The 27,943-nt window shown below is 40.7% G+C and overlaps 2 long non-coding RNA genes across 2 annotated transcripts in view; one reads left to right on the top strand and one right to left on the bottom strand.

Annotated features, from left to right (window-relative positions):
• Positions 1-20,922, bottom strand: part of LOC138742894 (uncharacterized) — a 26,026-nt gene extending 5,104 nt beyond the window's left edge. The window contains exon 1 of the long non-coding RNA XR_011344505.1: positions 20,840-20,922. This is a non-coding gene — a long non-coding RNA (uncharacterized lncRNA). The remainder of the gene's footprint in view (positions 1-20,839) is intronic.
• Positions 8,640-27,943, top strand: LOC138742895 (uncharacterized). Its single transcript, XR_011344506.1, has 3 exons — positions 8,640-8,867; positions 13,346-13,439; positions 26,644-27,943. It is a non-coding gene; the product is annotated as an uncharacterized lncRNA (long non-coding RNA).

The raw sequence follows: 27,943 nt of genomic DNA, 5'->3' as shown, positions 1-27,943 counted from the left end.
TGAAGATATTATTTATGTACTCATGGGTGAAGTGCAAATTGAAACTGGTTTTATTCGGTCAGAATGATTTTATAATTCTCGATGTCTTGTGATGTCCTTCAACATGATTAACTAAGCCAGGATATGAGTTCCTTTAGTCCCAATCTGTAGCAGCATTATACTCCATTAAAATGACATTACTCATAGATTCTTCATCATTTTATACTAATCAAAGATCACTTTTGCTCTGGGGCACTGTGCCCACTAGGAACAGCTGTAAGCTGTTCAACATCATTTCTCATGGGAATTTTACAATAATAGATATGGGAAATTCCATCCTGTCATTATGAGATGGATCGGTATCATTGTCCCACAGATCTGCTGCCCAACATGTCTTCTTTTTACTCTGCTCTTTAATATTTTAATTTGCAATTATAGTACCAGCTAAATTTTGAGAAATGTGCTGAGAAATATTTTGAAAATATCTTGGCCTGTTGTTGATTTACTGTCAAATTTTCTTATTCTTGATGGTTTACACTGCAGTAATTAACAAATGATTAATAAATAGGGAGGTGTGGGCTCCCTGATAAATGGGTAATGTCTGCAACAGGTTAATCAAAGACAGATGAGAGAATTGTGCAATGTTTAGGAGCATAAATTTGAAGGCTCACAAGTGAAATCATGGTGTACATGGTTGTGCAGTGATCTGTGCTGTCCAGATGTTGGTGATGATGTAGGGATATGTGATGACAACATGATGAAGTAATAACACTGAACAAATATTCCAAGGGTGGGCATGTCACAGGGCAGATGGTGTGCAACAGCTGTAGTGAGTGGGAGCTGATGCAAACCATAATAAACGATGTTGGTATCCTTATTGTCTTGGTGTTCCAGGGCCAGGGCCAGGGAGATGGTGTTTGCTGTGGACCTGTTTCAATGGTCCACATTGGTGTAGGGCATGGGTAAATGGCAGGCTGGAGTTAGCCATGACTAACCTTTTGACGCACTTCATATTGTTGGATGTCAGAGCCTAGTCATTTAGGCCCATCACTACATTCCCTTCAGCACTGGAATGTGAGTGAAGCAGGTGGGTACTTTGGAGAGGTTGAAGGTGTCTCTGAATACCCCAGCCAGTTGACCTGCACAGGTACAGACAAGTCCAGGGACTCTACCTGGACCAATCACTTTTTGTGGTTCCACTCTCCAGGAGGCTGATCTGAGCTGCACCTAAGGCTGAACATGTGTTCCGCTGCCTGACAGTAGAATCATAAATGGGGTCTGTGACAACACCTGCAGTAAATGTCTGCTCTTTGAGCAACACTGGAGTCTGGGATATAGACACAATGAAGAATTAGTGAGGAGAACGTTATCTGGACACCTGATTCCAGGAGGATAAAACACCCTTAAATGAAATACAGAAGCATTGGTCAGTCAAGCAGGATAGAAGGATACAATTGGGGATCTAGAAGTTAATGTTTAAGGAAGCACAACCTTTGAACCTGTCCTGCAGGTACCCAGTCATGCTTTCTATTTCATGTTAGCCAGCTAATCTATTCCAGCTAATACCTCCCATCCTACTAACCTTTATATTCTGAAAGAAGCAATAATGTGGTACTTTATCAAATGTCATCTGGAATTTCTAATATCTCCAATATTTTTTCTGAATTACTCCACTTTTGAAATTACCATAAATGGTCAGAACATTTTTCATCATGATTTGTATTTGTATAACTGACCTGTTTTTTTTTGTGAAAGAACTGTTTGTAATTCCATCTATCACAGTTTAAAGCAATTTCAATGGCTGTTTTTGCTTTTGCTCAGACGCTTGGAGTCTGCTGCAGCATGCTCCAGAGGCTCCATCAAATTGATGCAAGAACTCAGCAGATCGAGCAGTAGAAGAAAAAGAATTGTCGACATTTTGGTCTGGAACCTTTCATCAAAACTGAGAGCGCAAGTGTAATGTGGATAGAGTGGAAGGGGTTGGACAGAGTACAGTGGGGACAGTGAACCAGGGAGGTGAAAAGGATGTCAGACAGAGGCAGTTGATGGGCAGGTGCTGGGAAAAGGGAAAGAGAGGAAACAGGGGAAAAAAAGGTGTGTCATACAGGGTGGAGCTGGGTGATATGTAGAGACGGAAGATGTCAGCCATGGAATCTAATAAGAGAAAGTGATTATAGTGGGAAAATGTTGGTGAAGAGATGAAAGGGGCCAAATGGAGCCGAAGAGGAGATGAGAGGGGGGTGGGGAAACAACCAGGGAGGAGCTGTGGAAGAGGATGGAATCAGAGAAGGAAGGGGATGAATATGTATGGGTGATAAAAAGGACAAAATTTGGGTGGGATCAGGGGAAGAATGGAAGTGACTTGGAAGGAAATTCAATAGCTGAAATAGAATATGTAAAATATTCATACTTTTGAGCTGTAGACTGTGACATGTTCTTCCTCTAGTTAGTGGTGTGTGTGTGTGTGTGTGTGTGTGTGTGTGTGTTTGTGTGTGTGTGTGTGTGTGTGTGTGTGTGTGTTGGGGGGGTGGCTTTCACTCTGGTAGTTGAGAAGGCCAAAGATGAACATGTCAGTGTGGAAATGGGAAGGAGATTTGAAAAGGCAGCAAGCAAGACTTGGGAATCCCTGATTTCCTGCCCTCACTGTTCCCTGTCCAAACACTCCAACCCTCTCTGCACTATGTCAGCATCTCCTTTCTGCACACTCAGTCTTGATGAAAGGTTTTCGCCTGAAGCACACCTTTGTCCCACTGGTTCTGCTCAGTCCGCTGAGTTCCTCCAGGAGATGGCTTGTTAGTCCAAATTCCAACATCTTTCCTGTGCTCTAGGGACTAATTATTGCTTCACATGTGTGCTTTTATGTACCTTTGCACAAAGGTGATCCTTTGTTCATGCATTGCAGATGCAGATGGATATGAACCCAGAATGTACAATTGTGGTGTTTTCATCCACAGTGCAGATGGACATGCAGATTTGCATCAGAGACAGTGCAGGCATGACCAGGAACCTTGAGGGAGAAGGTATTGAGGTTTTGTATCCACTACCCTCCTGGACTGAACAGGGGCCAATGTTCATATTATCACTTTCCTGGGAAGTTCTGGAGACTGAGTGTTTCCAAGTCAGCCAAGACCATTCTGGGACCTTTTGCAGACATAGTTGCAAGGGCGTTCACATATCTAAACATTCAGGTCACCATTGTTCTCAATCTCCTAGCCTTTGCAATATTAAAATAGTGCAAGAAAATATTTTTTATTCACCTTTTGGGGGAGGTGTGCATTTTATTGCTCTTCAGAAGATGGTAGGGAGGAATCTCTGAACTGCTACTTCATGCTGTTGTTAAATGGGCCATTCCAGAGTTCAAGATAAGGAAATAAGCGATGATAATTCCAATGCAACTTGAAGCAGAAACTGAATATAGTGGTATTCTACTGACATCCTTGTTGGTAGAGGGCCTGAGTTTGCCAGGCACTGTTTCTACAATTAATGAATTTATAATTTTGTGACTGTTCTGGAAAAGGCAATTTCCTTTCAGAAGAGAGCAGAAAGCAACATTGCCTTCCCCAAGTTACAAATCATGATTCAGATTCTCCTTCAAAGTCCAGAGCTCCTTAAAATGTATTTGTCCATGGTCAATGCCCGGTATCCAGAGAGCTTATGTGAACTGTTCATTCTTAGGCATGTGGCAAATTTCAGGGGCAACAACAAAAAGTGGAGAGGGCTGTCTTCTCCCTGTTTGTCCTCTGACTCAAAGCTGCACTCGAGCAACTGCAAATAAGCATCACTATGGGCCTGGTAAAGAATACTATTGGAACCATTACCGTGATTCAGTTGTGTCCCCACTTTGGGAACCATCCAGTGTAGAGCAGATGGGATTATAATTAAATGATCATTGCTAAACGGCCAATTGGAGGCATATATTTTTGCTTGGGCCCTCCAAAAAGGGGGAAAGAGAGAGAGAAAGAGAGATCATGCATAATAGTTGGAAGAGCATCATGGGAGGGCAGTTCTCTCTCGAAATACTCAGGATCATTCTTATGCAATTAGAATGATCCTGAGCATCTGACGATGCAGGTTATTTGCCTGGTTGTAGGTCTGACAAGTAAGCAATGCATCACATCCGCCCTTCTCTTTCCTTCAAGTAAGACCCTGATTTATGATGGGGTTCAGTTCCGGGACTTGCATCATAAGTCAAAATTATAGCAAGTCCAAACTATACTGCACTCTACAGTTTTAATTATTTATTTTTAATTTAAATGCTAAAAACCTTTATTCAAACTTTCAGTTTTGAAGCATTGCACTAAAATTATTCATTGGATGGTGAGTATGATGGGGATGCTAAAGGGTCTGCCCAAGGTGTCGGGAGCGTGGATGTGCGGGCGGCCTGGATGTCGGGAGCTCGGATACCCTGGCAGCCAGGGAGAGCATCATTGTGTCGCATATCACAAGTGCGGAGAAATATTGGAACTCAAAATCAAAATTACAAATTCTGACCATCGTAACTTCAAAATATCTCAAGTTGGAACATCATAAATCAGGGTCACCGTACCATAGAATAGAACATCACAGAAACAGGCCATCTAGCCTGACTCACCCATGCTGACTGTGAAGCCTGTCTGCATTGATTCCATGTGTCCACATTAGAGTCATACCTCTTTATTCCAATGCTATCCATGTACCTGTCCAAAAACCTTTTAAACAATATATTCACCTTTACCACTTCCTCCAGTAGCTTATTTCTTGTTATCCTCATTCAGTGTGGAAAAATTTCCTGTCAGATCTCTTTTAAATTTCTTCCCTCACACCATAAAGCTATGCCTTCTAGTTTTAAATTTCCCCCTCCATGAGGAAAAAAAATCTCCATGTACCCTACCTACTCCTTGTAAATTTATAAACTTCTATATGGTCATTCCTCAGCCTCCCATGTTTGAGTTAGTGTAAACACAGTCTATCCAATCTCTCTCAATAAGTAAAGCCTTTTTAAGTGAAAACAACTCCAGTTTTTCAACAGAAATTCTTTGGGTGTGTACATATGGCCACTGGAAAGACTTTGCTTGTTGTAACCTTACTTGTCCCCAAAGCCAAGAGAACACAAGCTTTGGTTTGGATGCATGAAACATTTTTAACCTTTCAAATTGCTTCATTGGGCTGGCCTGTGAGGGTTCATCACTTTGAGTACAAGATCACATTAGCTTTCATTTTATCTGCAATTAAGGGAATTCTTTTGCAAAGAAAACCATTATTCCATTGCAAGGATGTGGTCCCATTAAGAAAGCTTTCAGTTTTTAATCGAATATATTCATGAAAGACCCTCAGAGGCACCTGCATTGATAGATAGGTCAGCACTTGCAATTTCTACTCCAATGTAATTGGTAATAAGATTCCACATGAGAATTCGTATGTCCTTGTTTGATTTACAGCCAGTTCTCATGATAATAGGCAACTGCTGAACCATTTAATTGAACAATATCTGCAGTGACTATGGTTAATACAGCCATCTGATGAAAAATAGAGCAGATAGATTTTGAGTTGGGTAAGATCTTGAAGTGGTATTTGTAATAACGGAAGCACTTTTTTGGCTCTACAAGGATTTAATAGCATCAACATTAGCCAAACCAAATGCAAAGAAAATCCTATTTTATGATCATTGGATTTGCTGCTTGAGCACGCCATCTTTGTGGTGACCTCATGAAAACCAACATTAGGCTCTATCTTCATAAACACACAACAAAAGCTGAAAGGAAAACCACTGCAATGGACCTTCTCACATAAAACATGAAGTAGTTTACCAATTCTACTAACTGGTGATACAAAATGAAAAGGATTAAGTATTGGCAAAGGAATCTGTCTTGTGATGTCGAACATTGTGTGGAAATATTTTCTGCTAACAAATGAAACAACACTTTGAACAGTTTAGACCCATAGTTGTAAGGATGAATGCAGAGCTTGTATGAATATTGCCTTCATTTAACAATGTCTTGCAATGAATGGTCTCCTCTAACTTTAATTGGATTCATCTACATTCAAGGCAAAGGTGAGGGATATTTACTTTGTACTTTCTGAGAGCATAATAAGGATTCTTGATACCGAAATTGAGAGCAGTAGTTATGTCTCCCCTAGTACTGGATACTCTGGAAACACCAGTCATCTTTCTCTCTTCAAAATTGGAACATGAGCATTTTTTTCCGGAAGGTTAATGAATTGTCAATGATTTCTAAATTTTATCAATGTTATTTTTGCTTTCATTACCTTAGAAATGGTCAGTGATGAAAGATATGATAAAAGCCAGCAATGTAAAATGTGGTCATCCATTTTGCATGGAGCTATGTAATAATTTTGTTGGCACAGCCTTTGGATCCTTGACACTGGACTGAAGGAAAGGATTGAACTTAGAGCATCAAATTAAATTCTAAATACAAATGAAACATCAGATAATTATGATTTATTATAAAGGCCACAGAGCTTACACTTTGTTATGATTTCACAGTCCTGTTGTTACGACACAGATCCCTTTTTGAGATTAGCAGCAGGTTTGTGGAAGGATGCCTCATTTCATCATCAAAGATGTCAGACCTTCATGATAGAGCCCTATGATCAACTCTTGCATCTTCTCACAATGACTGTCATATCCAAAGGGACTGGAAAAGCCATGGGCTGTATATCTGATATGACCCAGAACACGTGACTGATGTTAAAGCCTCCAGTCCTGTGCTAACCCCCCAACATCTAACTCAGATCTCTGCTCCAAGGCCTACACTGTTCCAGTCAGTGCTCTGTTTATAAAGAAGTGGTCCTCTCCTGGTGGATGACAATCACTTCCCAGGTGGGACATCACTCTTTTCTAGAGAAGAATGACCTGCTCCAGGAAGGTGGTAAATTGAATTCTGATTGGTTAAGCCTAAGGCAAGAAGCACAAAAATATTTACTGTCCTCCACCTGTGACTCTTTGAATGGAGAAACTTGCTTTATTAGCAGCTGTAATATATTAGTGTCAATGCTGGCTGACCTCAAGTTTGTACTGTACAACTTATGGATCAAAATTATGCGTTGTGAGGGGTTTGAGACACAATCCTCCAGTTTATCTTTAAAACAGGCTGGTCAATGCTCAAGGCCTTTCATGATGTATCCATCCCAACCTTCCTATTGTCAATCAGACTCATACGCATGAGTGAATTTGATTTCTGAGATGCTGGTCTGAAAGTGAAATGGAAGAAGCTGTGATATTTTAACATTAACAATTTGCATTAAACATAGAAATGTCTGCTGTTGAAGTTTATAATCATTTGGTGAAAAGGGACGATTCTAACAATCTGTAGATTGCCTGTGAAACAGTTAAGTTGGGAGCAGATGAAGGGGAGGGGTAAAATTATTAAAGTTTAAAGTTCAATTCAAATTTATTGTCTCTTTCTTGATGGCAGCAGTGGGAACTGAGTATGTCCTTGATGATTGCTGCTGCTCTCCAACAGCAGCTTTACATGTAGATGTTCTCAACGGTGACTTGAGTTTTGTCTGTGATGTCCTGGGCAGTGTCCATTACATCTTGCAGGGCTTTCCACTCAAATGTATAGGTGCCCCCATTCCAAGATGTGATGCAGCTGTTCAGCACACTTTCCACTACACATCTGCGAGGGTTTCTGATGACATACCATACCTCTGCAAACTCCCGAGGCAGAAGAGCCCCTGATGCACTCTCATTACGATGACATTGGTCCAGGACAGGTCTTCCGAGATAGTGAGTCCCAGGAGTATGCTCACCCTCTCCACCTCTGATCCCCCTATAATTAATCAATCATTACACCTCTGGTTTTCCTTTCCTAAAGTTGACAATCATCTCCTTGGCTTTGGTGTTATTGAGTCCGAGGTTGTTGTTATTACACCATTCAGCCAATTTTTCATTCTCCTTCTTGTATGTTGATGTATTGCCCCTTTTAATACAGCTCATGCCAGTGGCATCATTATAAGCATATTTGTATATGGTGCTGTCAGTCTAAGCAACATAGTCCTTCCTTTTTCAATATTTTTATTGGTTTTGTCAAATTAATGTTACATAGGTACATAACAATAAAATAAAGTATTAACAAATCTTGTGTAGCAATACAAATAGTATTGAAACCTATGTTATATTAAAGAAAACTAAAAAAAACCCTCTATACTAATGATCTAAATATTAATCCCCTCCCTTTGGAGGCTGCCAGTTTAACACAATCAGTCCACTTCTAATATTAAGAAAAAAAGGATGGTAAACTTTGGGTTCAAAAACAAGTTAATCTTACAAATTTTGAAAGCAATTAAGAAATGAACCCCATAAAGAAACAAAGTGAAGATTCATTTCCGTAGCGGAGCATCTCATTTTTTTTCCAAAGACAACCATTGAGTGGGAGGGTCAGCATCTTTCCATCTCATTAAAATGGCCCTTCTAGCGATAAGGGGGGGTCGAGGGCAACTACATGGGATTGTGAAGCAGTCAGAATTAAACCGATGGCCCACTTATTCCAAAGAGAGCAATAAAAGAATTTGGAGTCAAATTAATATTAAGAACTAACAAGGTATGAAATACCCCTTCCCAAAAATTGGGAAGAGAAGAACATAACCAAAACATATGATACAGTGAACCTTCTTCAGTTATCCATTTGTCACAGTTAGAAGAGAGATTAGAATGGAATTTAGCTAATTAGACTTTGGAATAGGGGCCCGGTGTACTACCTTAAACTGTAACAATGAATGTCTTGCATAAAGAGAGAATGAATGCACTCATTTCAAAATGGAATTCCATGTCGTTTCAGAAAATAAGATGTTCAAGCAGCATAGTCTTAGGTGAAGAGTGAGTAGAGCAGGGGGAAAAGAACGCAACCCTGTGGTGCTCCGGTGCTGATGGAGATTGTGGTCTGGAGGTAAGGAAATCCATGATCCAATTTCATTGTTGGGTATTGAGGCCCAGGTCTTGCAGTTTGCTGATCAGTTTTGAGGGGAAGATTGTGTTGAATGCCAAATTGTGTTCAAAAAAGAGCATCCTGATGTATATGTTTTTGCTGTCCAGGTATTCCAGGTTTTGAGAGGACCCAGTTGGCATCTGTCATAGACCTGTTACTGTGGTAGGTTCCCTAAAACAGAAAACTGGATCGCAGCCATTAGCTCATGTCCATTGATTAGAATGAAGACAGTGAGCAAATGCCGTGCTACTCGATCAATTCATTGAGTAGCCAAAGATTTCCACATAGTTGAATTGCTGAATGTATTGGGTGTAGATGGTTGATAGGAGATATGAAGCATTATGGCTATTTAGTTGTAATCAAACCTTTCACCTCTGATGGTCACATGCTTTGTGGCCGGATCAGGAAACAGTGCAGGAAGTGAATCTGACCTGGGAATGGGACAGTAGGGGCTTAAGACCCATCATTTAAGGAGGTCGAAAGTGATATTGGATTCTAACCTTAACCTGAGCTCCAGATGCAAACATCTAACACAATCAGGAAGCCTTCAGCACCCAAGGCCCTTCAGGAGCCCTTGTTGTCCTCAGCACCCTCTCAAATCCCAGCTCTGATACCTGGTTTCTATAAGCCTGTCTCCAGCATCAGCAGTCTGTGCAGGTCCCCCATCCACAAGTCACACTGTGTGGGCCCCTCAGCTGCTGAGCCCCTTGTTGGTCCGTCACTTTGGTCACCATCTCCTCTGCTTCCCTTTCTCATCTGAGTGTGTTCTTTGCATTTCTGGTGCCCTGCACTGTAACTCTGCTCTCCTGGCGTCTGCAAACCCTTGTGGCACTGCAGTCGCAGGATTTAAAATAAAACATCATTAGCTCTTTTTAACACACTATTTAAAGCCTGTACAAAGGCAGCAGTAGTAGGACTGGACAGTAGGCATCCGCGGGGGAGTGCTGTGTCTCTGCTCCACATTCTCCCTGGGTCCACACCAGTGGCAACACCACCGTCATCCAACCTGTTTCCTCAATCCACATGCTTTTTCAAATTCGAAAACTGCAGATGGAAGAAATATGGAGCATTCACTTTCCAATCCATGTCTCATAGCACAGGTGGAGACACCGCGTAATTCAGTGAACAAAATGGCAGGATTTCCCTTTTCCACAGCCACGTTGCCTTCCTTGCTACTTTCCTCCACCACCATCTTGTGCCTCGTGGTTTTCAGGTTCGATTCCAAGCCTTGCAGTTTGGCCCTTGCAAGGACTTCAGGTACCTACAAGGAATGCTTTCGCTGTGTCACTTGGTTATGAAGTAACCAGGCAGAGGGAAGGCAGTGCACGGGTAAACTCTCAGATGGATAAGGGCACGTCAGATTTGGAGCAGACAGTTTTTATGAGGAATCACTGATAGAACTGAAGTGGAAAACAATGCTAGATGTATTGCAAAACTTATCAATTTGAATTGAATGGTGGCGAGCATAGTGTTAACGATGGAAAGGCCTTGTGCAGGGAATGTAGGTGAATATGAAAGGAGTAAATGAATCCCTCCCAGTGGTTTTTAAACTGACCCCCTAAACTCACATTCTACCTTAAGCAATCCTTATGCCATAAATTATCTGGGATTAGTAATGGATTGCGTAAGGTGGTATGTGAGCGGAAAGGGAAGGTCGAAACCAGTGATCTAGACCCAATTGTTACTGAAATATTTTGCTTGAGAAAAATGCCATTGGCCCAGTTCTTTGGGAGTTATGAAACCGTGGACATAATGAGTTAATTAGGTACACTTACAACAGTGGTCTTCAAACTTTTTCTTTCCACTCACATACCATTTTAAGCAATCCCTTACCAATCACAGAGCATTATGGTATAGGGATTGCTGAAGGTGGAATGTGAGTTTAGGGTGCAATTTGAAAACCACTGTTTTAGATTTTAAATACAGCAAGATTTCAGCCCTGCTCGCATTCAATAAGATTATGAATGACCTTTTATCAGGGCTCTCTCTTCCAAACCTTTGTCATATTTCTTGGTTCTCTTAAAGAATCCTAAATAGCTTCATGCTTGTTTGCGCAAATGTGAACCAAACAATGATGTAATATCTGATAGGTAACCCTCCCCAGCCTCCAATTCAGCACATCTTAAGTCAGCAAACCCTGAGTGCTGCAGATTCAACTCAGATCCTATTGTACAAAGTCAGATTAAAGGTGCACCTATTCCATCTCCATGCAAAATGGTTGTGGATGTATTGTGTTGAGAGGTTTGTAGGACTGCACAAATCTCATGCTCATCAGAGTAGCTGATCTTGAATAACAGTCCTCAATTTTGTTCATTTCTATTTGAGTTCTTCATGAAAAAAAAATGGTATTCAGCATAAATTTATTTCACTTCATCACCTAGTTTCAAGTAGTGCAATTGAAAGATCAATGAGAAGTGTCAAAGAAGTATTAAACAATGAAATACTTCAGGGCTGATCATGTTTGAGAAGGATTCGTTAGTTAGCAATCTCCTTTGTCAATGACAGATCAGTGTCTGAAATGTTGAAGTAAGAGAGAAAAAGGAATAGTGAACACAGAAGCAAAGTTATGATTGAAGCCTTGGAGAGAAACAATTCAAACATGACAAAGTTAGAATCCACCAGCAAATCTGACATTGAAAATGAACCTTGGAGGGTTGATTGAATACCTGGCATGAAGAGAGACCTTGTGAAAAGAGGAAATGAAATCAGAAATGCACATGCTACCCAACTCGTTTCAGAAAGAGAATATTCGAGTTTAGTATTGCACTCAGATTTTGGTCCAGTGGAGGCTGTGGAAGAAAGAGTCCAGGAACCGACTAAAATAAGTCAAAATGGATGTAAGGCTGAAACAACAAGTTTTGCTGAGATGAATAAAGAGACAGAAAAGACATTAATTAGTTAAATCTGTAAATTCGTCACTTCCATTTAATTTGGGGAAAGCAGCAGTGTGCTGTTTGAAAATGCAGAATGACAATATATGAAAAGTAGCTACAGAGTGGAACAAATCAGTAGCATCTGTTCTACGGTTTTGCATTTTCTCATTTCCCCATATTAGCTGTGATAACCCTGGTTAGAAAAAGGAAAGCATTCAGTTCACACTTTACAGCAGTCATCACAGTTGGGGGAGTTGTACACAAATATATTGGGCAGAAAGGGACTAGCTAGTTTTCTCCTCTCCCCACATCAGGCTTCATCTCTTCACTGTAGAGCCTAGGGAAAGGTCTGCTGCTTCATTGCCCTGAGATTGTTCTGCATGTAACAGACCAGCACAAACCTGTAAAGTATGGTTCTGCAGGATTTGTCTGCAGGCATGCAGGATGTGACAGCTCAGATTGTGCACTGGACCCAACAACCTGGCTGTCAGCTGAGAAATGATTGTTAACCATTAGCTTTGATTTTTCATGGCAGCTCGACAGCACAGAATGAAGGCTTCTGCCTTTTCTCAGGATACTGGGAAAAAAACTTGCATGATTTGCTGTCTTTGGTCACAATCCAGGTGAATATGTAAGGAGTAAATTAATCCCTCCCATTTCCAAGATAGAATAGAACTGCAATTCAAAACCCATGAAGTGATGTGCATGAAGTAATCTGCAAGCTGTGTGCTCTCTCTGCCTTCTGCTCTTTGGCCAGAGTGCATGTAATATTTTTACTTCTCATGAGTCCTTTTCCAGAGATTTGTTGAAAATAACTCTGGCTGCAGGCTGGAAGAATCTAAGGATATTAAAGTTCTCCCTGGAAGCCACTGACAGTACACACTTTCTCTTGGTCTAAGGATGCACCTGGGACCAAGTAAGATGGCAGATTTCAATGAAAAAAGCCTTCTTGTCTTGTCCGCTGTTCCTCACTGAGGGGTCATCATTTGGTATAAAGCCTTTGAAGGCATCACAGTGCCATAGCAGATAGTATTGCTGCCTCACAGCCTTAGTAGGGAGGATTTCATTCAAAATTCTGGCTCTATTGGTGAAGAATTTTTACCTTCTCCCTGTGACTCCATGGGTTTCTAGCAGTAGTGTAAGTTTTGTCTTACGTTGCAAAGAGATGATGGCTGATAGGTTACCTAACCATTATAAAATGCTGTGGGTGGGTGGCAGTAAAGATCTAGCATTAACTTGATGTGAATAGCCTCCGTTCATGTCAAAAGAGAACACGAGACTGACTTCAGTCTTCAGGACATCTTATCCATTGTCCTGATTACCAAGTTCATTTTCCAATGCTTGGAATACCATATCAATGGATGGATTACCATTGCTTGGCTATCATTCTGAGAGAAGAGTCATTTTAAAAAATAATTATATTGATTTTATCACCTTGTATTTGTGTATTCCTTTGCCAACAATGGAACCTCTAATGTTTTGAGACCAACTGTATATTTTGTATAATAAATTTCATTAATTAAGATTATTTATTTATCTGCCTCCAATGCCAACTTGTGAGTACAGGCAGTCCCCAGGTTACGAACGATCGACTTATGGACAACTTGTTACTTACCTCATGAATGTCCCTTCCAGTATGCAAGGCATTGATGGATTGAGAGTAAGTGTTAACTTCTAATCATGATCTTTTTTTTTCCTTTTATTCCATCTAAACTGTTTTAAGAACTGATTCTTTTTTTTAAACATTACTAAGACAAACATTTGAATAACTGATGGTAAATAAGAACCATATGTTCCAGTTCTGACTTATCTACAAATTCGATTTAAAGACAGATGTAGGGACGAATCTCATTCGCAACCCGGTATACGAACAATGCAATTGAAATCAAACAGTTGTTACTAATCTAATATTTCTTAGAGACAGAAAATTAGATATGCCTGAATTTGATACAAAGGGGTTGTCACAAAGTATACAAATGTCCTCAGCCTTCTTAGCTCCTCAGAATCAGATTTTAAAAGGCACCCTCCATGCCAAGTGTAAAATGTAATTAAATTATACCATGATACCAATGAAAGAAAGAAGCAGTATTACAAGCTCTTGTTTGTTTTTTTGTGAGTGTTACTTTGGGGATTTGTCCAGGGTACACACCATACATATTTTTCACAACATTTATAGATAGCCTGGCACCACTGAGTCCAAACTATATACAAAGTATGCTCTCAACTAAGAACCAGGAAATAATGGTGTTATTGGAAAAAAACAGATGGTGAGAGCAAAGTCATATGAGTATGAGTCGTGTGTTTGAAAAACTTAAAGAAACAAAATTTCAGTATTGATCAGCAAGCCATTTTAATGAACTCAGAAGTGCAGTGACTTTGTGTGAAATAGACACTTCTGCTGTTTATCTTTGTCAGGGGAAACATTGAACTTGAACCAGTGAACTCCCTGTGACCACTCTAATAGTCATTTTGATTAACCCAGATTGGGTTAAGGAAGCAGGAAGATTCCAGGATTTGGATTGTGACCATTCTGATGGTCATTTCATTTGACCCATGCCTGGGTTTTGCAAGCATTGTGGAAGTCACACATTTTATTTCCACTATGCAAGGAAGAGGGGAGTTGTGACAATCATTCACGTGAAAGGAAATTTCATAACAAAAGAAGCAACTCAACAAGGATTTATGAGTTTTCAGCAGTCTGATCACACAGTCACTCTCTCACCTCCTTTTTGATTACTTCTGTATAACAGTTTAAAAATCTGAGCTTCACAAAGGATTTCTAAGACTGAACTTTGAATTGACTTTCTACAATTGTGCCTAAGATGTAATGATTTGGATATTACACACACACGCACACATATTTGGGGTTAAATTGTTATATTATCAATAGTTATTAATAAATATTTTGTTTTAAAAATAAAACTGTCTTGGTGAATTTCTATTGCTGGTGGTCTGTGATGTAACAGTAGATATTTCTAGTTTAAATAATGACAACACAACTGAGATTTTCAGAGAGCTGTCTCCTCCCTCCCATCACTTCCCAGCTTTTTTCTCTTTTGCTCTCTCCACATGTTACCACTTGTCTGTGGCCCTGTGCTCCTCCCCCCCCCCACCATTTTATTCAGGTGCCTGTCTGCTTTTTACTCATAACTTGAAGAGCTCAGGCCTGAAATGTTGGTTATGTATCCTTATCTTTTTTATATAAAGAATGCTGCACAACTTGCTGGATTTGGACAGTATTTTTATGCAAACTAAAAAAAAACCCAACTGATTTGAGTCTGTGCTGGAGATTTCACTGGGATTATATACAACAAAACAAATCTCAATGTGCACAATGACAAAGTCTTTGAAAGTTAAATTCACCTGGTTAAATGCATTCATGCTTTTTTTTTGAGAGAGTCAATTGTCAGCACTTTGATGCAAGGTCAGTACCTGCACAAATGCCACTGCAATGGCAGAATGGGGTTTTTGGCTATCTCACCTGCTGGATGATTCCTGTTTTTTTTTTAAATCTGAGGACTGTGATGTGCATCTTCCTTTGCTACATTCCTGGGCCCAACTGGGATGGGGATAAATGGAGGTGACATAAGAAAGTAAATGAAAAACAGGACCACGAGAGGAGCAGGCAGTCCTGTAAATTTACTTCACCATTTGGCAAAATCATGGGTGACCTTTCAGCTCAGCTCCATTTCTAGCAATATCCCCATATTCCTTGATTCTCTTAACATCTGGAAATCTATCAGTACCTGCTCGGAATGAAATAAATGACTGAGGTTCCACAACTAACCAAGTAAAGAATTCCAAAGAGTACAGATTATAGCCAAATACTTGAGGATGTGGGATTGATGGGGTTGTTCTAAGAGCTGGCATGAACTTGATTGGCTGAATAATCTTATCTGTGACATCTGTAAATATGAGTTCCCTGCCTTATACAGATATGTGTACAAATTACTTCAATGACAAGATTCAATTCAATGGGTTAACGGTGGTGCATGTGGAGTTCTAAACTGATATTAAAGATCTCCTGTATTCACAATGGACAAACAGGTTCCCCACAACCTCAGTGAAATCTCCATACATAGTGAGTCATTGTTTGCCTTATCAACAGCTTTGCCACTATTAATGTTAACAAAGTAAGTATGTGTCATTGCCCACCCTACCTGAAGCTGAGGAAGGTCACATGATAATTAGTTCCCTTCCATTCACACCACTAAACATTAATTCCTCAAGTATTGCCAATGCCTCTGTGAATCGAAGGGAGAGTCGGTGGAGAGACTGAATATGTTGCCACTTCCACTTTGCTTGGGATTTCCAAGATTGAATCACAAATGGAAATTTAAATGATATATTATGGTGTGGGATAGGATCAAACAATGGCTTATGGTTCTGGTATGATGCCCAATGGAATTTTGAGACCAAAACATTCAACAATGATGTATCATGTATGTGAACCCATCCAGGTTTGACTGATTCTCATTACAACCTGTTGGAACCAGCAACTTTTGATTGGAATCACAGAAAATCCAGATCAAAATGTTAGCTTTACATGGCAGAAATGAATGGATGGTTTGATGTTGCAAGCTTTTAAACTGGAAAAACCAACAGCTGTGGTGCACTGATCTTCAAATGACCTCTTAAACTCCAATTAAATGCAATTTGACTGTGACACTCTAGCTTGGATTTTGCAATTATAATCACAATGTACTACTAGCATATGCCATTCTTGATCTATGTGAATGTGCAACTTAAAACAGAAATCTTTTGGTGACCTAGTTTGCCTTCGTAAGCACTTTTTACAACCTTCTCGCTCACAATCAAGTTCCAATCACTTGATTAGGCATGAACTTTATAAAATATTTATTAACTAACTCTACTGTGTAGTAGCTTCATCTGTTATATCAGGTCAAACTGAGTTGTACTGGGATATAATTGCTGCTTGGAAAACTACCTGGCCTTAAAAGAACAAGCTTCATATCACTATTGTACTATCTAAAATAAATGTCATAAATTAAAATAATTAAAATGAACTTTTATTTGATATTTCAGCTTTATTTGAATCATGAGCATGTTCTGATCTTTATTTGACACTCTATGGTCTGGGATCCCACTGAGCTGACACATGACAGTGAATAGCAACAGAAATTTGTGACCTATTTGGTCATTTGGAACCGGGTGCCTTTGAATTCAGTGCTAACTACAGATTCTGGGCCTATGCTATCCAAATCTGAAGATGGCACTGTGATGCAAGATGATTAAAATAGATAGGTGGAGAGTGATAAATGAATATTATAATGTGAAGAATTGTTGATACGCTATTATGAGCTGTAAACTTTGATTTTATGTCACCATAGTAATACTGGAGGTACATAATGCAATAAATTAAAGAAATTGATTTTGAGTACAAATGCAGATATAGAATGTTTAGCTTTAACTGGAATTTGCGACTCTGATCACATACTCTTCCTTTCTCTCTCATTTGCCATGTTTTAATCATAATAATTTATATCTTTCTATCCCTTTCTCGTCCCCTGAACACTGTTGCCTTCCAGATGATACATTATCCTGCTAGGACTGTGCTAGATAGTCCATGGCTCCCTCTTAGTCACATCCCATGATTAAGATATACGTCACAAATTTTGAACCTTCTGTTTCCATGGTGCTAGGTAAAGACAAGTAAAGCACACCTGCTTTCTTTAATCATGCCTTGATCCACAAGAGGTAAGAAAATGTTGATGAGGCTCTATGGGGCACTAGTGAGATATCATTTGGAGTACTGTGTACAGTTTTGGGCCCATTATCTAGGAAAGGATGTGATATTGTTGGAGAGGGTGCAGAGGAGATTTACTAGGATGATTCCCAGAATCAGGAGCGTTTGGCAGCTCTTGGGTTGTATTCATTGGAGAATAGGAGAATGAGAGGAGATCTCATAGAGGCATTTCGTATTTTGAAAGGTTTAGATAGGGTGGATGCGGGTAAGATGTATCCCTTGGTGGGTGAATCGAGGACAATGGTTCTGAAAATTAGAAGTTATCCATATAAAACAGAGATTAGGAAGAACTTCTTTAGCCAGAGGGTTGTGGATCTGTGGAACTCACTACCGCACACAGCAGTGGAAGCCGGATCACTGGGAGTATTTAAACAAGAAATAGACAAGTATCTCATGAGTGAAGGCATCAAGGGATATGGGGAAAAGGCCAGAATTTGGGACTAGTGTAGATTTATGGAACAGACTCGATGGGCCGAGTGGCCTGCTTCTGTTCCTTTGTCTTGTGGCCTACAAAAACAACCCTAAATGTTCCCTGTACCTATTTGCTCTAATAAAAATATTGGAAATTGCATCACAAGAAAAAAAGACCCTTAACGTTCCATGTGTTGCCTATTCTATGGAATACAACATTGTGGAGCCTCTTGCTTTCTTTCACATGAACTTGAAATGGTACAGAATGGGATGACAAAATTGTTGATTGACTACCCACAGTTAACAGCCCCATTGCAACTGTACATCTGCATCTATAATCACAGATGAAATCGCCTTTTCCCAGTGGATGTTTAGTGCACATGGAGTGTCCTGTTCCAAAAGAAATTCAATCAGTAAGTTTTCAAAGTATCTCCCTGGAAGCACCTCAGTGGAATCCCATCATAATACAGAAGGAACACAAAGATAGTGAGACTACATGGAATTGGTCCATTACTACTCTTGTGTTATGAAGGTGCCTATAAACTTGATGAAGGGTTGATGATCATTTCAACTCAAAACATCACAATTCTTTTTCTCCCTCTGATGCTATTCAACCACTAGACTATTTTTTGCTCCAGTTTCCAGCAACTGCAATGTCCTGTGCCTCTCCATATATTATTTTTCATTTAATGATGGAACTGATTTATATTATTTATTCAGGTTATTCCTTCAATCTTTCTTGAGGGTAGGTGCCTCAGAACACCTTGTCCTCTCCCTAGCTGATCATTTCTGTTCCCGCAGTCCTGCAGTTCATTGCTTGAGAATTGTGACTCAACACCCCTCTCTGTAACTGGATTCCAGACTTCCTAATGGAAAAAAAACACTGTCTGTCTGGGTGAGTAGCAGAACATTGGCGCTGTCACGTTGATCACTGGCGCACCTCAGGGTTGTGTGCTCAGCCCGCTCCTGTTCACACTACTGACACACGAATGCATCGCCAGAACCAGCTACAAAAGTGTCATCGTTTGTAGATGACATAACAGTAGTTGGCCTCATCAGCAACAATGGTGAGTCACACGACAGAAAAGAAGTGGAAAACCACATGATATGGTGCAAGAATAGCAAGCTGAGTCTCAACATGGATGACAAAATGAAAGAGGTGATTGTGGACTTCAGGAGGACCAGAAACGACTACCCTCCACTACACATCAATAACTCTGTAGTGGACAGAGTAAAGAGCACTAGGTTCCTTGGAGTTCACTTCACTAGTAACCTATTGTGGTCACACAACATCTCATCTCTTGTCAGGAAGGTGCAACAGCGACTACGCTTCCTGATAAGACTGAAGCGGGCAAGGCTACAGGCCACCATCATGTCAACCTTCTAGCTCTTATTGAGAGTGTCCTGGCTGGATACATCACAGTGTGGTAGAGTTGCTGCAAAGAAATGTATCAGAGGTCAATCCACGAGACCATAAGTGTGGCAGAAAAGATCACTAGTGTCTTCTTTCCCTCGCCCTTTGATTAGAGGGAGTTTAGTCCTTTAGGATTTTTCTTTTATTTTAATCCTTATTATTTTAATATAACAATCTAATAATGGGTCTGACATGGTTGCATTCATTATGTTTATTACTAGATGGAGTTATTACAAGAAACTTAATGTAGATATGCACATTTTAAAACTTACTCATTTTTTCCTCTCCCTTTGGTATTTATTTGCTTGTATACAATTGATTCATGATGTAATTGTCATTCATTATGTGTACTTATTACATTAAACTCAAGAAAATATATAAAAGAAAAAGAAAAGAAGATAGTTGTGTCACAAGACATCTTCTCAACTGGGAGTTCTGAATAGCTGAGTATCTAATAATCACTTTGCTTGGCAAATTTACTCTGAGTTGTGTTTAATTGGTGATTTGATGTCCCCAGAGACTTTGTCAAGTGATTTTTTTTTGATTCTCAAGTCAACAAGGCTTCTAATCATGGTACCTTAAACATGCACAATACCCTGGAGGAATGGTAAACTTTTCATTGACAAGAAAAAAAGTGTTGAAAGTCAGATGTTAGAAGAATAATTTAAAGATACTAGTGACCCTTTATAAATGGATAATTTCAAATGTCAGAAATTGTGAAAATACTTGCCTAGATTTTTTAAATTATTCCTACATTAAAATGAATATTTCATTTCAATATTCAGAAAAAAATATTCTGAAACAAAAGTTTGGGCCCTGAATATCTGAGGTGTTTTATTTCTTCTCTGTTGCTGAATTCAGCTTGGAAATTTTCCAATAATTATCCATTGAAACTTGTAGAGGGTACAAATTTAGATTCATAGCATGTGATCTGAAGAATGTTTTGTGGGTTCTAAAATAACAGCCATTGTGCCAGGCACACTTGTTGGATGTATTTTTGTGATTGTCACACAGCAGGCACCCACAGAGAATAGGTGAGGTAGGCTGATCATGAAACAGATTAACATACCAACCTGTTTCATCCAGGTTCTACTTACCTTAACCGCATCAAACTGGCTCAGCAGTTGAAAGGAACCCACCTTCTATATTTAAAATAATTTTCTGCTACTTTCAGGCTAATTCCTGATTGATTTCTATTGATTCTGGCTCTGATTGTACAAGAATCACTCTTGAACTGTTAAAATCTGCTGAGATTAATTGGAATTGGTATGGAAATAAGTTTAGGATTTGGAACTGATTTCAACCCTTCTGCATACACTATTTTCCCCCCAAATATGGGTGTACTGGAACACATTCCCTTTGAATTACACTGTGCCTGGAGAATGAACAAAGGCATATAGAGCAGGGTTAAGGGAAGGAGGGGATGAGGGTTCACTGCAGGAGTCCAGGAAAAAATCTTCAAACTAACCTTCAGAAAGAAACTGTGAGGGAAGGATGTTCATTGAAATCTGCCTCAAGCCACAATCACAAAGCTAACTGCAGAGCTGAATGTGGACCAGATTATTAATGGTTGTCATGGCGACCATGGCAATGAATCCATGTGTCGTGACTCCTCCATTCTAGAGCTGGAGATACAGATTTGCAGCAGGTACAAATACTGCCTGTCCATTCCAGTAACCTAGGATCAATCCTGAGCTCAGGTGCTGCCTCTGTAGAGTGTGAACATTCACACTCTACAGTGTGTGGGCCAGCCCATATTAGACAGAACTAACAGAGTGAACATGTTGCGCAGTGACTTGATGACCGTGGTCACGTCTGGGCAGGGGTTGACGAATGGGAAATGTGAGTTCTCATCAGCGATGTTGAGAAAGAACATGTTCTGGTTGGTAGAGGGGAGGGGGCCCTTAAAGTCCATTCAAAGGGATGGGTGGGCTTAATCAGGTGAGTTTCCTCCAGCCAAGAGAATTGTGGTTTGCACTCCGTGCAGACTGCGGGTCAATATCCTGATGTCCTTGACTGAGTAAGGAAGGTTGTGAGCTCCAGTGAAGTGGTTGAGCCTCGTGACCCCTGGGTGGCAGAGGCTGTTGTGGAGGGCTTGGAGGTGATCTGCTTGCACATTGACCCATGTCCCCCAGGATAGTGCATTGAGGGGCTTGCTTATTGAGTTTGTTGAACTTCCTGGGCCAGTACATGATCTTGTTGTCTCAATTCTCTACCTCAGGTTTTGATTTTTCCACACCGTTTGTTATTAAAGATAAAGGCAACTGCACATTGGTCAGTCAGCAGGGTATATGGTTTGCTGGCCAGGTAGTGCCTTCAGTGGCTCATTGCTTCCACTATGGCCTGGGCCTCCTTCTCAATGGCTGAGTGCAAGATTTCGGGGTCCTGAAGGGTGTGGGAAAAGAATGCCACGGGCCTGTCTGCCTGGTTAAGCATGGCAGCCACGGGAAAGTTGGACACATCACTCTCCACCTGGAATGGGATGGATTTGTCCACAGCATGCATCACTGCCTTGGTGATGCCACCCTTAAGGTGGTTGTTTTGACCAGGGGGCGTGATTAGGTACCTGCCTGGGGTAATAGGAGAATAACCCCAAGCACCTCTTCAGGGCCTTCCTTGAGGCTGTGGGGCACTGGGAGCTCCAGCATGGGGCGCACACGGTCTGAGTCAGGCCCAATGACTCCATTCCCCACCATGCAACCAAGTATCGCCAGACATGAAGTGAGGAATACACATTTTTGATTATATGTGAGGTTGAGCTTTTTTGGCTGTCTGGAGACATTTTTTGTAGGTAGGGTCATGGTCCTGCTGGTCATGCCCGCAGATGGTCATGTTGTCCAGTTAGGGGAACATAGCCTTTAACCCATAGACGTCCACTATCCAGTCCATCTCTCTCTGGAAGATGGAAACCACAATACTGACCCCAAAGGGGACCTGGAGGAAGTGGTGGAGGCGGTCGTCTGCCTCAAACGTCGTGTATGGGCTGTCCTCTGGGTGCATCAGGAGCTGGTGGTATGCCGACTTAAGGAAATGGTTGAGAAGATCTGGTACTGTGGGATCTCATTCACTATGTCACCTATGAAGGGAGGGGTTATGCATCCATTTGGGTGAATTGGTTGATGGTTTGACTGTAGTCTAAGGCCATGCGGTACTTCTCCCCACTCTTTACCACAACCATTTGTGCTCTCCAGGGGCTGGTGCTAGGCTCTAGCACCTGTTTTGCCTTCTTCAGCTAGAAGTCATTTAACTCTGTTTTAATGAAGGCTCTATGCTCAGGGTTGTATCACCTGCCCTTGATGGTGATAGGCTTACAGTCAAGGGTGAGGTTTGCGAACAGAAGCAGTGCTGGGTCCCAGAGCATGGGCAAACCGCAGGTCATATGCAATGGGTTAATTTCAGGACACTGATTGGCTGTGTTCATGGGGAGGGTGGGTGGTTTAAAATTTGGTAATTACAGACCATGAGGGAGGGGTGAGGTCCGTTATATTCCATTAGGACACTCTTAAGATGGCATTGAAAATCCAATCCCAATATGACCGGTGCACAGAGCTGTGACATAATGAGAAGTTTAATGTTTTTGTATTTAGTGCCACGCACGGTCACTGACATGGTGCAGCTGTTGTGGATGTCGGTTGAGTGAGATGTGGAGGCCAAAGAGACTTTGCACTTAGCTGGAGTCACTGTAAGGGAGTAGCACAGTACTGTGACCGGCTGCATGAAGCTCTCAGTGCTCCTGGTATCAAGCAGACAGTTTGTAATGTGATCGTTTACCTCAATGTCCATCAGAGATCTGCTTAGCTGATGCAGGCTTTTCTGGTCCAGGATGATTGAGGCCAACGTCTGGTCACTATACTGGGTTTGTGGTGCCTCCAGTATGGTTGCTTTTATGGTGTGCACACGGTGCTGTTCCTCGCCACTGGAAGTGGTGCCATTTGGGTTTTCATCCTTATGATCCCACAGCCGGAAGTGGCACCGGAAGTGACACAGTCCAAAATCATAACAGCAGCCGCCCATTTGCAGCACTGCTGGAGGAAGGTATGGACCTACATACCCCTTCCTAGGCCCCCTTCTTCCCACAACCTGAACAAGTCACATCTCTGGCCAGGCAGCTCCTAAGTGGATGCTTCACGTAGCCACAGAAGTTGCACTTCGGGAGCTCAATGACAGTGACTTGGGATCCTGTGACGCAAGATGTTGGCGCCCATGTTCCCCACAATGGCAGCCACGTTGCCAGAGGAGAAGACCTCCGCATTTTGCTGTGCTGTTTCAAGTGATTTGGCCAGCTCCATGACTTCTTGCAGGCTCCGATCATCCTTTTCCAAGAGTCTCTAGCGGATGTGGTCTGACCTGAAGCTGGCTACACACGCGTCTTGGATCGGCCCCTTTAAGTGGACTGCAGCCAAAAATTCTCTGCAGCCACAGGCTCACCCCAGCTCCACAGGACCTGCATATACTCGTCCACTGACTCACCAGGCATTTGTCTGCGATTGCCCAGAAGATACCTGGCATAGATGACGTTCGTCAGGGTAAGGTAATGTCTCTGCAGGAGCCCCATAGCAGCCATGTAAGTACTGCAGTCTCTGATCATTTGATGGTGGCCGACTTATGCGAAGAACAGATCCCGTTTATCCTCTTTGCTCTGCATATTTTTTCATCTCATGAATGCATTGAGACAGTGCAGCCACTGATTGAATTTTATGGAGTCCTCTAGAGTTTGAGGGTCAGTGTCCAGTTTATCCACCTGTTTTGCCTTATTCGTGGCACAAAAGTATAGTGATTAAATTGATATGCTATCAATGACTCACATCAGCTTAAATAGACTTTAATCACTATAAATTGCAAGCACATCACACATGTTAGTGTCCCGGTTCCAAGGCCGGGTTGGGAAGCTGTACCACCTTGGATTGAAAGACCCTGCAGGGGATAGTGAAGTCAGCAGAAAAGACCATTGGGGAACCTCTTCTTAACATGGAGGTCATCTACAACACTCAATGCAGGAAAAAAGCAATAAACATTGTGAAGGACTCCACACACCCCCTCATGTAAATTGTTCTGCCATCTGGTAGGAGATGCTGTAGCACCTCAGGTCATTATGTCCAGATTGGGTAACAATTTTCCCCCGAAGCCATCTGGCTCCTGAATTCCTAGAACATATGTGGATAGTGCACTGTGAACTTTTACTGTATATGTCTTAATATTTTAATAAGTTCAACTTCTATTCTAACATTTTATGTAAATATATTCCGTGATCCTAGAAAAACACCATCTCGTCTTTACCGTGCGAGCATGGTATGAACGATAAAAAAAGGTGACTTGACTGTACACAATGAAACCCCTACTAAATTCTTCTTGTGTTCAGAATCTTTTCCTCAAGATATCTGCCAATACTTTCTTTCCTTCCTTCTTTCCTCTTTCGTTCTCTGTAATTTCTTAAACATGAAGCAGAACCTGTTCCAAATGCAAGGGAGCTTTACCAATCTACTCATTATCTATTTCATTATCAGCACCTTCTCTCAGAACCCTAGTATGCTGACATATCAGTCCAGGCAGTTTGTCAACTATTATAGTTCTTTATAATATAATTTAATTATTAATACGTCAACATAGTTTAATTTCCTTGTTTCCATTAGCCCCTTGGATCCCCATTCCTTCAGGTGTTTATTGTATCTTTTTTGTGTAACCTTTTAAAGCAATAACCATTTCTTTATTCACATTGATAATTTGTCAACACTGTACCTGAAGGATGTTGTTCCTCTTAATGAAATTGGAGAAGCTATTGCTGTTTTCTATTTGGAATTTGTACCGGAGCAACCTCGTGTTGAGTGATGGAAGTCTGAGCTACCAATGCAGCAACTGGACTTGGTGTTACTTGGCTTTGGATCATAGTCGTGTGTGTGTGTCTGCAAATGAACTACATTAGTTTTCCAACACCTGCAGAGGGTGGACAGAAAAAATAAATCATCAATAAGTCCATCACCTTTCATTAATGTTGCTTTTCATTATATTCCTCAAAAGCTTTGAACTTGGCTAAATGATAATTTTGTATATCACTGTAGACTGTTATTAATTTGAGGAGTTTGATCAAATTTCTCAGTCAAATTTATGTTTTACGTCATGGCCTCTGGAAGTTTATTCATGACCAATTGGGTTTTTATATAAAGCTTTAGCCCACCCAATGAAATAAGGGCCAAAATTAAATTTCTTTAAATAAAAAATTCCACTCAACCCTATCAAAAGCTTTTTCCGCATCCAGTGGATGATTGGGTTGCTGTCTAGATGCATTGACTAATGTGATCAATCTATGAATGTTGTCAGATGCATTTCTATTCTTAATAAAACCTGGTTTATCTACTTGTATCAACTAAGGTAAATATTTAGCAAGTCTATTCGGTAATACTTTCGCCATAATATTATAATCTACATTTAGTAAAGAAATAGGCCTATATGAAGATACTTTCAATTGGATCCTATCCTTCTTTAAAATCACAGTAATTATAGCACTCGAACAAGATTCTGGTAACACCTGATCCTCAGTTATTTGCTGGAGAACATCTCCAAATACCGAGGATAAATCTTCTAAAGTATTTTATAAAATTCAGCAGAAAATACATCAACCCCCGGTGACTTCCCATTCGGCATCTCTTGTATAGCTTCTTTAATCTCGAAATCTGTAAATGGAGCTTCTAATTCCCTAACCTCCTCCTCTCCTAAAACAGGTAAATTTAATTTAGATAAATAAGAATCAATAGAACCAGCTTCCTGTTTTCCCTCAGAAGTATATAATTGTTGATAAAATGAGTAAAACTGATCATTAATTTCCTGAGGTTTATAGGTAACTATTGAATTCTTTTTAACAGCATTAATAATTTGTGATGTCTGTTCTGTTTTTAATTACCATGCTAACACGTTATGAGCCCTCTCACCTAATTCATAGTAATGTTGCTTAGATCGATAAATTAAACGCTCATACTGGTAGGTTTGTAGTGTATTATAATGTAGTTTCAACTTCGCTAAAGCTGCTTTTTTTTATCTTCTGTAACATTTTTCTGAAATTCCTTTTCCAACTCAGTAATTTATTTCTCCAATGTTAAGCTTTCTGCCACATACTGTTTTTTTTAACTTTTGTAGTATAACTAATAATTTGCCCATGCAAATATGCTTTCAAAGCATCCCATAATGCAAAAGTATTACTTACTGTATTAACATTCTCAGCCAGAAATAAAGCAATCTATTCCTTAACAAAAGTAACAAATTCTGTTTTTTTTTTAATAGTGTGGCAAGATGGCGAAGAGGGAAGACGTGCAGTTCCACCTTTCCCCAGTTAGATTATAAATACCCGATTTTAAAACCTGTAAAAGTTGTTAAAAATAGTATTCACAGACTTTGGAAAAGTGGAGGATTGAAATGGCTACAAACGTGAAGAAATCAAAAACTCAGTTACAGAAGAAATTACCCTATAAAAGTGTTAAAAATTGAGGCCTAACGGCCAAGTTGAAGCCACGGAGTTGTCGACTGCAGTTCCCAAGCCTCAAAGGACCCCTGCTCAGCTGAGTATTACGCCAGCACCGATCGTGCGTCTGCAAGATGGCACCGGTTCTGTGATGAGCTTGGTCAGCCCTGACTCACGCCCCCATGAGCCTGGGCCCATGGGCAGATCGGCCAAGTGGGGACAGACGCGCAAGCCCGCAGTAATGCTTGGTGGTCTAGGGGTGCGCAGTGTAGCATTAGAGGACGCACCTGCATGGTCGGTGACTCTTCTGGGCATGCGCGGTGCTTCGTGAGTCCGAGAATTACTAGAGATGGTATGAGCTGTGGGGGAACCCGGAAGACGGCAGGCTGACGAGGTCGGCACGCTGTCGACAGGTATCCAGACCCGCAGCCGCAATGGAAGAGGAACCATTGTGTCAGAAGAGGAGGAGAGCCCAGCACTATTGGAATCAACACAGGAAGAATATATGGGGACTGGGACCAGAGAAGGTAGGCCTCAAGGGGAAGTGATGAAACCTAGACTGGATTCTGTGTTTACAATATTGGAAGGGATTGCTCACCAAATGGAATACATGTCAATGCAGATGTCTACTCAGATAAATCAAGGATTTATGGAAGTGAAAACTAAAATGCACAATATGTGTGAAGAAATGACCTCTATGAAGAAAGATATGACTGTGGTTAAAAGTGATGTTAGTAGATGTATAAAAACAGTGGATACTGTACAGGATAATTTTTTTAAAATTGAAGAAGCTTTTTTTAAATGTAAGAAGCAAGTGGAGCGTAATAGAGAAAAAATAGAAAAACTGGAGGATTCTTTCATGGATTGGGGGATTCAGAAGGAATTATTGAAGAATATTGACTCATTAGAGAATCAAGGTCGAAGAAATAATGTAAAAATAGTAGGTCTCCCAGAAAATATGGAAGGTTCAGATCCAGTAAAGTTTTTTAAGAAATGGATTCCTGAAGTGTTTGGCAAGGAATTTTTTCTGGAGGGTCTAGAGTTGGATCGAGCGCATAGAGCATTGGGGAAAAAACTGTTTCCAGGTCAATCACTGAGGGCAGTTTTGATTCATTGTTTGAA

The sequence above is a fragment of the Narcine bancroftii genome, chromosome 9 (genome assembly GCF_036971445.1).
Source record: "Narcine bancroftii isolate sNarBan1 chromosome 9, sNarBan1.hap1, whole genome shotgun sequence".
In the NCBI taxonomy this organism is placed as follows: domain Eukaryota; kingdom Metazoa; phylum Chordata; class Chondrichthyes; order Torpediniformes; family Narcinidae; genus Narcine; species Narcine bancroftii.
This window is presented reverse-complemented; position numbering and strand designations above follow the sequence as displayed.